The sequence below is a fragment of the Sinocyclocheilus grahami genome, unplaced genomic scaffold, assembly GCF_001515645.1.
Source record: "Sinocyclocheilus grahami isolate Dianchi unplaced genomic scaffold, SAMN03320097.WGS_v1.1 scaffold2799.1, whole genome shotgun sequence".
NCBI lineage: Eukaryota > Metazoa > Chordata > Actinopteri > Cypriniformes > Cyprinidae > Sinocyclocheilus > Sinocyclocheilus grahami.
In genome coordinates, this window is record NW_015507976.1 from 1 (window position 1) to 11,171 (window position 11,171).

Here is an 11,171-nt window from a genome sequence, read left to right on the forward strand (position 1 = left end):
CTTGACCGTGCATTTTCAAAGCGCGGCTGGCTTGACCGCAGTACAAGGAGCACATGCTTCTTAAAGGAATAGTTCACCCAAAAATGAAAAGTATTCACCCTCAGGAGTTTTTCTTAATCAGTTTTGGAGAAATGTAGCATTGCATCACTTGCTCACCAATAGATCCTCTGCAGTGAATGGGTGCCGTCAGAATGAGACTCATTGAGAAAATGTTATTATGGATTATGGATTCGTATTTTAGCCGGAAACAACATTTTGAAGTTAAAATCGTCTTAATGCTGGATTAGTTTCAGCTTTTGTCTTCTCCAGATGTTAACTGATGGACTGGAGTGCTGTGGATTATTGAGATGTTTTTATCAGCTCTCATTCTGACGGCACCCATTCACTGCAGAGCATCCATTGCTGAGACACTGATGCAATGATAAACAGTCTGTGTCAATTTGCAATAGGTTTCATTCCATCTCTAGACAAGTGATCTCAATGTCTGTAATATAGAGAATTTATCTTTTATTAATGTAGAAAACAAAGTCTTACAAAGTGCAAAAGCTACAAACTGTACAATCAAACACTAAAAATGCATTTATAAAAAGAATGGACAACAAACCAAACCCCTTCATTCACCTCTCAACATTTAAAAATATATACTTTTTTTTTTTTTGTCTATAGTGATCATTCTGTTAATGCATTATATTGCAGTAGAAAAATGTCTCCAAAAATAGAAATGTTCTGTGGGAGAGTGTCAATAATGTTTTCACAGTTAATATGAAATGAATTATTTCCTTCATCTGGTTTTGTTAAACAGGTTTGTGTCCCGAATCTGAACAGAACTGGAATTAAGATAATGATTTTGTTTATGGAGCAGCAATACAAAAATAGCAACGAAAACTATGTTTCACAAAGTAGAAAGTTAGCATACTTATCTATTATACTTAATATATTCATTCATATATATATACTTCTGTATATAACTGACAGTGCAAACTCAGAAAAATAGCTTGTACGGAGTAATTCAGAGACGTTTTGTACATCTGAAATGAGAACTACTGGCCTAAAAGTTGAAAGAATTGAACGCCACATTTTCAGCAGCACTGATTCTGGAAATATTTTTCCCATTCATTTTCTCCATACGGATTTCAATTTCGATATGTACAAGAAATGATATTTAATTTCTTTAGTGAGGCAATGCACTACTCTTCCCAGAGGCATTGCAAATAATTTGAATCAAAAACAACTGTACAATATTAAACTACTGGCTTAGAGTCACTGATTATAAGTATTAGGAGATGTAATGCTAATGTAATGCTTTGTAATGAATGTATTTCAGTTTGTGTTTGTACTAGAAATTATACTTAATTTATTTAATGAGGCAATCAACAACTATTCCCATGATGCATTGCAAATAATCAACTGTACAATATAAAATTATTGATTTTTATTTTTTGAGAATTTTTTTAAATGATTGAGTCATTGATTATAAGTGCTGAAATTTTAGGTTTATATTTAAATACAAATATGTAATATTTTTGAATACGAAATATTAATATTTAATACAAATTCAAATATTTTAATACAAAATATTTAAATATACACAAGTACTACTATGTAGAATATAGGGAGGTCGACTCGATTAATTAATTGGCAATGCATCATGGCCGTGAGCGAAATGGTTTCCATGGTAACAGTGACTTCTCTGATTGATCTCTGGGTAGTGCATTTGAAATCACATTTACACGAAGAAAATACATTATCACACAAACTTTGCACATTAGTGGTAAGAATCTATATCTTTTTGGAGAAAATGATTGGTAGTTTTGCTTCCAGAGCCGTACCGTTGTATTAAATACGGTAATAAATAGCGGTTAAGACATCTGTGGTATGTTATATAACCCATCAGTGATGGGGAATGTGAAAAGTAATACCACTCCTCATTGGGAATGTTCTAGTAGAGATTCAACTCCTCTGGTGCTAGATGAGACTCTTCAGCTTCAACGTTTGTGGTGAAACTGTTGTTTCGACAACCCCAATCAGAGCTGTCCGGCGTAAGACTGTGAACCAAAACAATAGGTCATTAATTAAACCTTTATGGTCAGATTAATGCATTAAATGCATGACGTTAAGTCTAACATTAATCTAATTTAGAGCAGTGCAACTTTCCTTTGAAATATAAAGCTGCAGAAGTATGTAATTTCAGATGTTTTTGTACAGATTAATTGTAGACTATAATACCAAGAATATGCAAATATAAAGTAAATATTGTAAGTTTTGAATGCTCCTCAAACAAACGATATGATGCATCATATTTGATACTCGCATTTAAACATGTTTTTTCTAAAAAACTGATGTCTGGTGTTATGTACACTAAATAATCAAGTAATCTAAGCTGCTTCAGTCCAATAAGTGTTCATCTTGAAATATTATTAACAATATCGAAGTTATTCATACGTTTGCTTGATAAAAATCAAGATTTGACAGCAAAAAGACACGTGAAGCTCGAGCTGAAGATGGTCGTTTGTACAATTAGACTAAAAGAGCTTTTACTTGATAAAAAAGTATAAACAATCAATCAGACGACAGAAGGCATGTAGTAGATGATTAAATATGGTGATTAATTTAAGACTGAATGCCTATCATACCTGGCTTGAATGTTTTGTGGGATGATACTCCACGCAAGATCATCATCGCTGTCGTAACGCCGCGGGTTGTCAAAGAAATAAGCTCTAGATGAGAACATGTGGCCGGGGATCACTGACACACTCTACAAGCCAAAGAGAGAGTCTTCAGCATTATGTTGTTTATATTATTTTATATATGTACACTACCGTTCAAAAGTTTGGAGTCGGTAAGATTTTTTCGAGTTTTTAAAAGAAGTCTCTTGTGCTCATCAGGGCTGCATTTATTTTGTTAAAAGTACAGTAAAATTGTAAAATATTATTACAATTCAAAACAACTGTTTACTATTTGAATATTTGTTAAACTGTAATGTATTTCTGTGATGCGCAGCTGTATTTTCAGCATCATTCCTCCAGTCTTCAGTGTCACATGATCTTCAGAAATCAGTATAATATGCTGATTTGCTGTTCAAGAAACATTTCTGATTATTATCAATGTTGAAAACAGTCGTGCTGCACGATATTTTTGTGGAAACTGTGATACATTAACATTTTCAGGATTCTCTGATGAATAGAAAGTTCAAAAGAACAGCATCTATTTGAAATAGAAATCTTTTGTAACATTATAAATGTCTTTACTGACACTTCTGATGCATCCTTGATGAATAAAAGTATTACTTTTTTATCGACCCCAAACTTTTGAATGGCAATTTAAATATTGTATGTTAAGAACTGGAAAGTCCATTTAAAAAAGATAAATCTCATACCCGATCCTAAACCGGCTTACGGACTCTGAAAAAGAAGTGGAGTGGGCAGCAGCTCCCAAACAAACAGGATCACCCCAAAAACCGCATATCCAGCGTCGCCCAACATCGACTTCAGATCTGCCTGTAGCATAGAAAAATCAGCAAAATGGCCAAATTCATCAAGACACACTAACACTTTAGTATGAAAACAAACATGCTAAAATGATCATTACTCTGTCAAATCAACCAAATTACAAAAACTTCCCCAACTTAATTTTTTTTGCTCATAATGTTTCTAAAGAAAGACAAACATAAATAGTAATGAAAGCCAAAATATTAAATAACATAGATGCATATATACTGAATGATCCACTGTTTTGTAGAGGGGGGGTTAAAATGATTGATGATTCAGAGCCAAATTACAGGAAGGTAAAAATGACTTCAGGAAGATGGCAGTATCATAACGTTATTATTACACAGAGATTGGTAGGTCTGTTGGCAAAATCTGTTGATTTTAGCAATCTTTGTTGCATTATATGCCAATGGTGACCGTTCAAAAATGGGAAAAAGCACTTTTCGTGTTTTTTCCTCAAAGTTTGCATGCCTGTTACTCAAGAAGTATTAAAGATTTCTTAATATCCTTTTAGATACGGGTTCTTAAACTTTTCTTTTAGCATTTATAAGACCTTATATGTGACCCTGTCTGTGAAATCCAGGCTAAAGTCTCAGAATCTAATTATGAGATAACAAGCATCAAAGTTTGATTTCAGCCATTAATTCCACCATGATTTCAATCTTTGACATACTCAGTCAATATTAAAGATACAAAGGTTATATTTTCACAGAATGTTCTACGTCTTTATAAAGGATGATTTTATGTAGAAAACAGTAAATCACAACAAAAAAAAGACTTTAGCTGGGTTGTCACATATGGTTCAAATCCAGAGATATGTTGATCTCAATGTGGCTCCACGAGTAAATAGTTTTCAGTTTTCAAAAACCAAATTTGGGTCACTTTGCATACAGATGATACCTTTTTTATTTTAAAGAGGAATGTCTGAAGAACAAATCATGTTGAAACCACAAATGTATCGTGTTCTCTGTCAAAACAATTGCATTGAACATACCTGGTCTGATACGTTGCACCAGTCGTAGTCGAATGAGTTGATGCTCTTGATTTTTGCCAGTGCCAGCACCACTAGGTTGTAACACGCTCGGGACGAGTACAGCAGGATCACTGTCGCTCTGATTATAGTCACCTGACACACGGATGTCCCCTGGACAGAAAAGATGAGACGTGGCGTTCAGCTCGGAATCAATTCTGGTACGAAACACCATTCAATTCTTTTTACAGTGGATAAAATATACTGGGATTCACATTGACTTCTATGATCTATTCCACTCCATGGGTACTTAAACTGTTAACTAAAACTCAGTTTAACATGAACTCATCTTGTTTTACTTTTACAATCATGAGACTGAGAGCGAATCATATGAATTGGATATAGTTTATAACTGGTTTGATGTTTGAAAACTTTGCAACCCTGCATGTAATATGTGTGTCTGTTTTAACTGATTAATGGAATATGCATCAGTGTTATTTTAGTATCACTTACACTATTCTATTTTTTGTTAATATTTTGAATTGGATTTCATTTTTATATTTTTTGTTTTCACTTTAATTTTAGTTAACATTTTGGTAATTTTGTGTGTGTGTGTGTGTTTTTTTAATGTCTATATAGTATTTGTTTTTATTTATTCATTTTCATTTATTTAGTTTTAGTATTTAATCTCAAATTAAATGAAAATGAGCATAATTTTAGTATCATTGAAATACTATTATTGTTTTGTTTTTTTTATATTAATTCGTAAAAAGCGATGTCCGACTTTGGAAACGAATATTCTTCTTAAATATGAAGAGGTCAAGCAACAGATTAATTAAAGAGATAATCCAAATTTCACAAAAAGCTTATGGATGTAATTATAATATAAGTCAGACACTGAAGTGAGTTGCTGTTTTTGTCTCTTCTGAGGAAGATTCATTCACTTGTTTTATACCCACACAGAGAAAATCTGGTGAGTTTTATTTTTATGTTCATGCAATCTCATTTTGTGACTTTTCCTTTTTTTTTTAAAGATGTTTTCTTTGGATTGTTTGACTACTCAAAAGAGAATATAGGAACGTATAACTTAATTAATGTGTGTTTCCTGCAAGCTAAATTTCACATACTTAAACACAAATCTGGCTCTAAATCTCGCTCTTCTTTATTCAAAGTTGATCTAGACTAGTATTTGGAAACTATCCGAAGTTCTGTTCATCCTAAAGCAGTGAAAACTGTGGTTATACAAAAAAACATAACTACACTTTTACTATAATAAAACCATGACTAATTGAAGGGATTTGTATTTGTGTATAATTCCTTTCTGCTTTCTTTGTTTTGTTTTTATAACTGTACTGCCTTAATGGTTTGATGTTTTGTACTTTTTAATAAAAAAAATTTTGATTCGAAGTTTCAAAAAGCTCAGTTTTACCCATCACTTCGTGCTTTTTAAAATCATTACAAGTGATGTCGAAATTCAAAAATGAATGGCTCTTTTGATCTGGTTTTTGCTAATGAGTCGCTTGCCTTGAACGGAAAGATCGAAGTCAGGAGTTTGAATCAATCGGTCTCACTCAATTGAATCGGTTTGTCTGTTCCTCCTCTTTTCTCGTCATCAGTCATGTTTACACGACACTGTCAGCACTACTACTGACTTAACTCACGAGTTTTATGACATTAACTGAAATAAGAGAGAAAGTTTGATGTTTACAAATAAAATATCCATATTTCCATTCCAAAGATAACATCCATCACAAATCTAGAACATATTACTGCTAACTAGAGAAACACTCCATTAATATGACGAGCTGCAGCTCAAAATACATGTCAGATGGAAACATTGTGCTTTATGATCCAGTTTGGAGCTTAATTGACTATGTTTGAAATAGTTTGAGCACTGCAGTTCAGTTGAAGTTTAGTAATTGTTGTTTTTTATTAGTTTTTTTTTAGTTATTTTAGTAGGCCTAGATCAAGTTAAACGAAATGAAAATGGCAAATGTTGCCTAGGCAACCAGGTGAAATATAAGTAGTGTGTATATATATATATATATATATAATTTTTTTATTTCAGTTAAAGTTTATTTAATTTCAAGTAACGAAAATAATTTTTATTTATTTATTTATTTTTCATTTGTGACCCTGGACCACAAAACCATTCATAAGGGTCAATTTTGGGAAATTGAGATTTATACACCAAACAATATATATAAATAAGCTTTCCATTGATGTATAGTTTGTTAGGATAATAGGACAATATTTGGTCGAGATACAACTATTTGAAAATCTGGAATCTGAGGGTGCAAAAAAATCTAAATATTGAGAAAATCATCTTTAAAGTTGTTCAAATGAAGATTTTAGCAATGCATATTACTAATCAAACATTAAGTTTTGATATATTTACAGTAGGACATTTACAAAATATCTTCATGGAACATGATCTTAACTTAATATCCTAATGATTTTTGGCATAAAAGAGAAATGTATAATTTTGACCCATACAATGTATTGTTGGCTATTGCTACAAATATCCCCCAGCGACTTAACACTGCTTTTGTGCTGCAGGGTCACATATTAGTTTACTATAATGACCCTGCTGGGCAGCTAGCTGAAATAAAGCAAGTTCAAGTTTTTCAATATTTTATTTACTTTCAATCAATGTTTATTTAATTTCAATTAATGAAAATTATTTTTTTATGGTTTTGTTTTTAGTTGATAATAATAATAACCCTGATATGCATTACATCAAAAAGTGTAAGGAAAGTTAGGAAAGTGTCCAGCTGTCCAGTTCAGCCTCTTTAGAAGGACATACAATGGACTTGGGAAGACTGGCACATTGTTAAAGATTAATAACACACACACACACACTCACAGACACACACTTACACTCACTCACACACACACACACACACACACACACACACATACACACATACACCTGTCGTCTTCTGTGTATATTGTAGTATATTCATATTGACTGTAGAGTGAATCTTTCTGTAGAGTGTCACCCAAGCGTTCATCTGCTTTAATTTGTCTTATGTGTATTTGTGTTTCATTAGCTTGGACTCCAGGTAGATGTTGGCCAAACACATCTTGGCGATCTTATAGAGACACAGTGAGAGTGAGACGGCGCAGAGGACGAACAGAATGTCGTTGATGGCCACGCGCAGCAGCACTACAGTCTCTGTGTCGGCCTTCATCATCTTCACCAGCAGAGCACAGGTCAGGTTCACCAGCAGGAAGATGAAGCTGATGCACAGGAAGAGCAGGTACAGCGGCAGCCTGACGTATTCAGAATACAGTCAAATACTTAATAAAATGCTGCTAGCGCATTCTTACAGTACATGCATATAAGATTATTACAGTTAACTAAAACTGAACCTAAAATGAAAACCATAAAAAACATGTTCATTTCTTGAAATAAAATAAACATTTAACTGTAATAAAATATAACAATATAACTTTTTATTTCAGCTACTTGCCAAAAGAACATTTAAAATTTTCATTGAGTTTATCTTATATATATATAAACTATTTAAAATGACAAAACACAGAACAAATTACTAAAACTTCAACTAAAATTCTAATTAAAACAGGAAATACAAAAATAACTGATTTAAAATATTAATAAAATATAATAATATCTTGATACTAATTATTAAAAAATATTATTCTGCTTTATCTATAAACAGTATATTATAAAAAGCTAAAAAGAAAAAAAAAAAAAATTTAAAAAAAGAAAATTATTCCTGTACTTCTGAAGTTCTGGTGAATATTTAGACTTCGCCTTGAAAATGACCTGTACCAGAAAACAAGCCGTAGGTTAGTGTAAATATTGCATGCATAAAGCATTTAAGATAATGAATTATTAAACCAAGAAACACACGTTTATGATCATAAAAGTCACCAGTTCCCTTGTCGGAGCATTGTGATCATAACAGACACCAGACAGTTGTAAAGCAACTGTAAAAAGTTACCTTACTGAGCTATTTCAACATGATCTGGCCTTTAAAAATGACATTAGTGTGAAAGAAAGATGGAAACCCACATGTGCTTGTACATTTAAAATAACATGCATTGTTGTGTTAAATATAAATCAGTTGTTTATTGTACGTATATGGTAGATATGGTGATTTACTGTAAATAATTCACAGCTTTTCCTGTAGTGTTTTTTATAGTGTAGTGTAAACGCTTCAGACCTCCCACACATATGATTCATTTACATACGCAGCTTTGATCATAACAAAACAGAAAGAATAGTTGTATACTGTAACAGCTCTGCTGCATTGTGAGAATATGCAATACACTCAATAATCAATAATGACCCAAGCTGCTCTTCCTCTTCCGAGTGCAGCAATAATCACTCACCTGGACCACCAACACCATGTCACTCTCCAAGAAGGCACAACAGCGCTTGTTTACAGGTTTGTGTAAAGATTTAATACATAATGAAACACAGGTTACATATTTATGTAAGCAACTTTATACTGTATAAGTAAGTAGGACCAAATCTGAATTTTTGGAATTAGTACATCTTTTTTTTTTTTAATGTTCATTCATTCATTCCTTCATTTGTTTGTTTGTTTGCAATTTTCTTCAGTTGGACCTAAATCTTAACTATTGAAAAAGTTATTAAATATTGCATAAATCCATTTACTAAAATATAGAATTAATTACAATTTTATTTTATTTTATTTTTCATGTAAACCAGGGGCAATTGCAGTTTTTTTTGTCTCCTTCAATAGTACCAAAATCAGAATTTTTGGAATTAGTATAAATCTTTATTTTATTTTCATTTTTATTCATTAATTTCAGTTGGACCTAAATCTTAACTATTGTATAAGTTATTGTATAAATATTGTATAAATCCTCAAGTATAGAGCAGTCTACAAACTTGAAGCCTCATTAGAGCCTTCATATTATTTGCTTTGCACAATGAGACACTGATTGTATCTTTATATAAACAACTTTATTTAAACAGTAATTTGCATTTTCCTTCAGTTGGACCTAAATATTAATTATTGAAATTAATCTAAATCCTTTTCACTCAAATATAGAGATGTCTACAAACTTGAAGCTTCATTAGAGTAGAGCCTTTATATTATTTGTGTCTCATTTATCCGAGACAGTTGCATCTTTATAGAAATAACTACATCATGTATAAAGGGGCAACTGCAGTTTTTATTTATTTATTGTTTTTAATTTTAGTAGAACCAAAATCATAAATATTGGAATTAGTATAAATCATCTTTTACTAAAATATAGAACAGTCTAGAAACTCTAATGAAATTAAAGATGTCTGTTTACAGCTTTGCACGTAACTTTACTGAGCATTTAAGTTTGAATCAATTTCTTATGTTTTTTCATTTTTTTTTATTATTATTATTATTTTAAATATTTCTATTTAGCTTTAATTTTTTATTATTGTTTTAGTCATTTTAATTCTATTAACTGCCAAGGTAACATTTCTAATTTTCGAAGTTTTTCAAGTTTAAGTTTTTCATCTAATATTTATATTTTTAATTAATATTCAGAGTGTGTTGGCTCTTTTTAGCTTCAGACTTGTGTTAGCCAGTCCAGTTATTGCTCAAACCTCATAACAGCCAGATTAAATCTCTGGTCTGAAGGGTTTATAACTGTTCAGCGTATTGCTGTGTTTGACGAACCCCTGGTTTCTCCACGCTCCTCTAGCCATGAGAACCTCTCGGTGTCTGCGACTGTGTTCGTGAATTATTGCTGACGAAGCTTAGGTGCTCCTTCACATGGCAGCAAGTCAGTAACAAATGCAGCTTGGCCCAGAGGTCATCGTACTCTGAGACAGGGCAGCAAAGGACAGCTGTGAGACAAATCAATCAACAGTGCAATAATAATCTCTCAAAGGTCATGTGATCTGGTTATTAGGGAATTAAATGCATATATATATAGTACTTGTTAAAGGTTTGGAAACATTATGATTTTTTTTTAAGTGTAATGTCTGTTCTGTTCACCAGGGATGCATTTATTTGATCAGAAATACAGTAAAAATTGTGAAATATGATTACAATTTAAAATAAGTGTTTTCTATGTGAATATATTGTAAAATGTAATGTATTTCTGTGATGCGCAGCTGTATTTTCAGCATCATTCCTCCAGTCTTCAGTGTCACATGATCTTCAGAAATCAGTATAATATGCTGATTTGCTGCTCAAGAAACATTTCTGATTATTATCAATGTTGAACAGATGTGCTTAATATTTGTGCAGAAACCACGATATACTACCATTCAAATGGGCATGTGTGTATGTGCTTTTATTCAGCAAATAAGCATTAAATTGATTAAAAGTGACAGTAAAAACTGACCGTAAAAAAAGGTGATTGATGAAAATAACTATTGTTAATAACTGAGCACCAATAATAATTGAGCACCAAAGCATTCTTAAAATTCACATTAATGTCATTCTTCTTATCACAAAGAATGTTTTCACAAATTTTTCGGGTGAAATATATCATATTGTAGACATGATCTTGATTATTGACAGTAAATTCTAATGATAAAAAAAATTTAGCTATATCCTTGCATTATTATTTGAATTTAAGTCATGAATATGCTGCTTTGCAATACTTAAAGTTCATGTAGCAGGATTGAGAAAAATTCAATTCATAATTATAAACGGGCTTCCTTTCAATTCAGGCCACAACACACAGGAAGTTGAATTAAAGATCTTCGACACAATCATCCA

The 11,171-nt window shown here is 31.9% G+C and overlaps 1 pseudogene; it reads right to left on the reverse strand.

The window, feature by feature from the left end:
• Nucleotides 1–1,939: 1,939 nt before the first annotated feature.
• Nucleotides 1,940–8,838, reverse strand: LOC107575664 (integral membrane protein GPR137B-like; annotated as a pseudogene).
• Nucleotides 8,839–11,171: the final 2,333 nt, after the last annotated feature.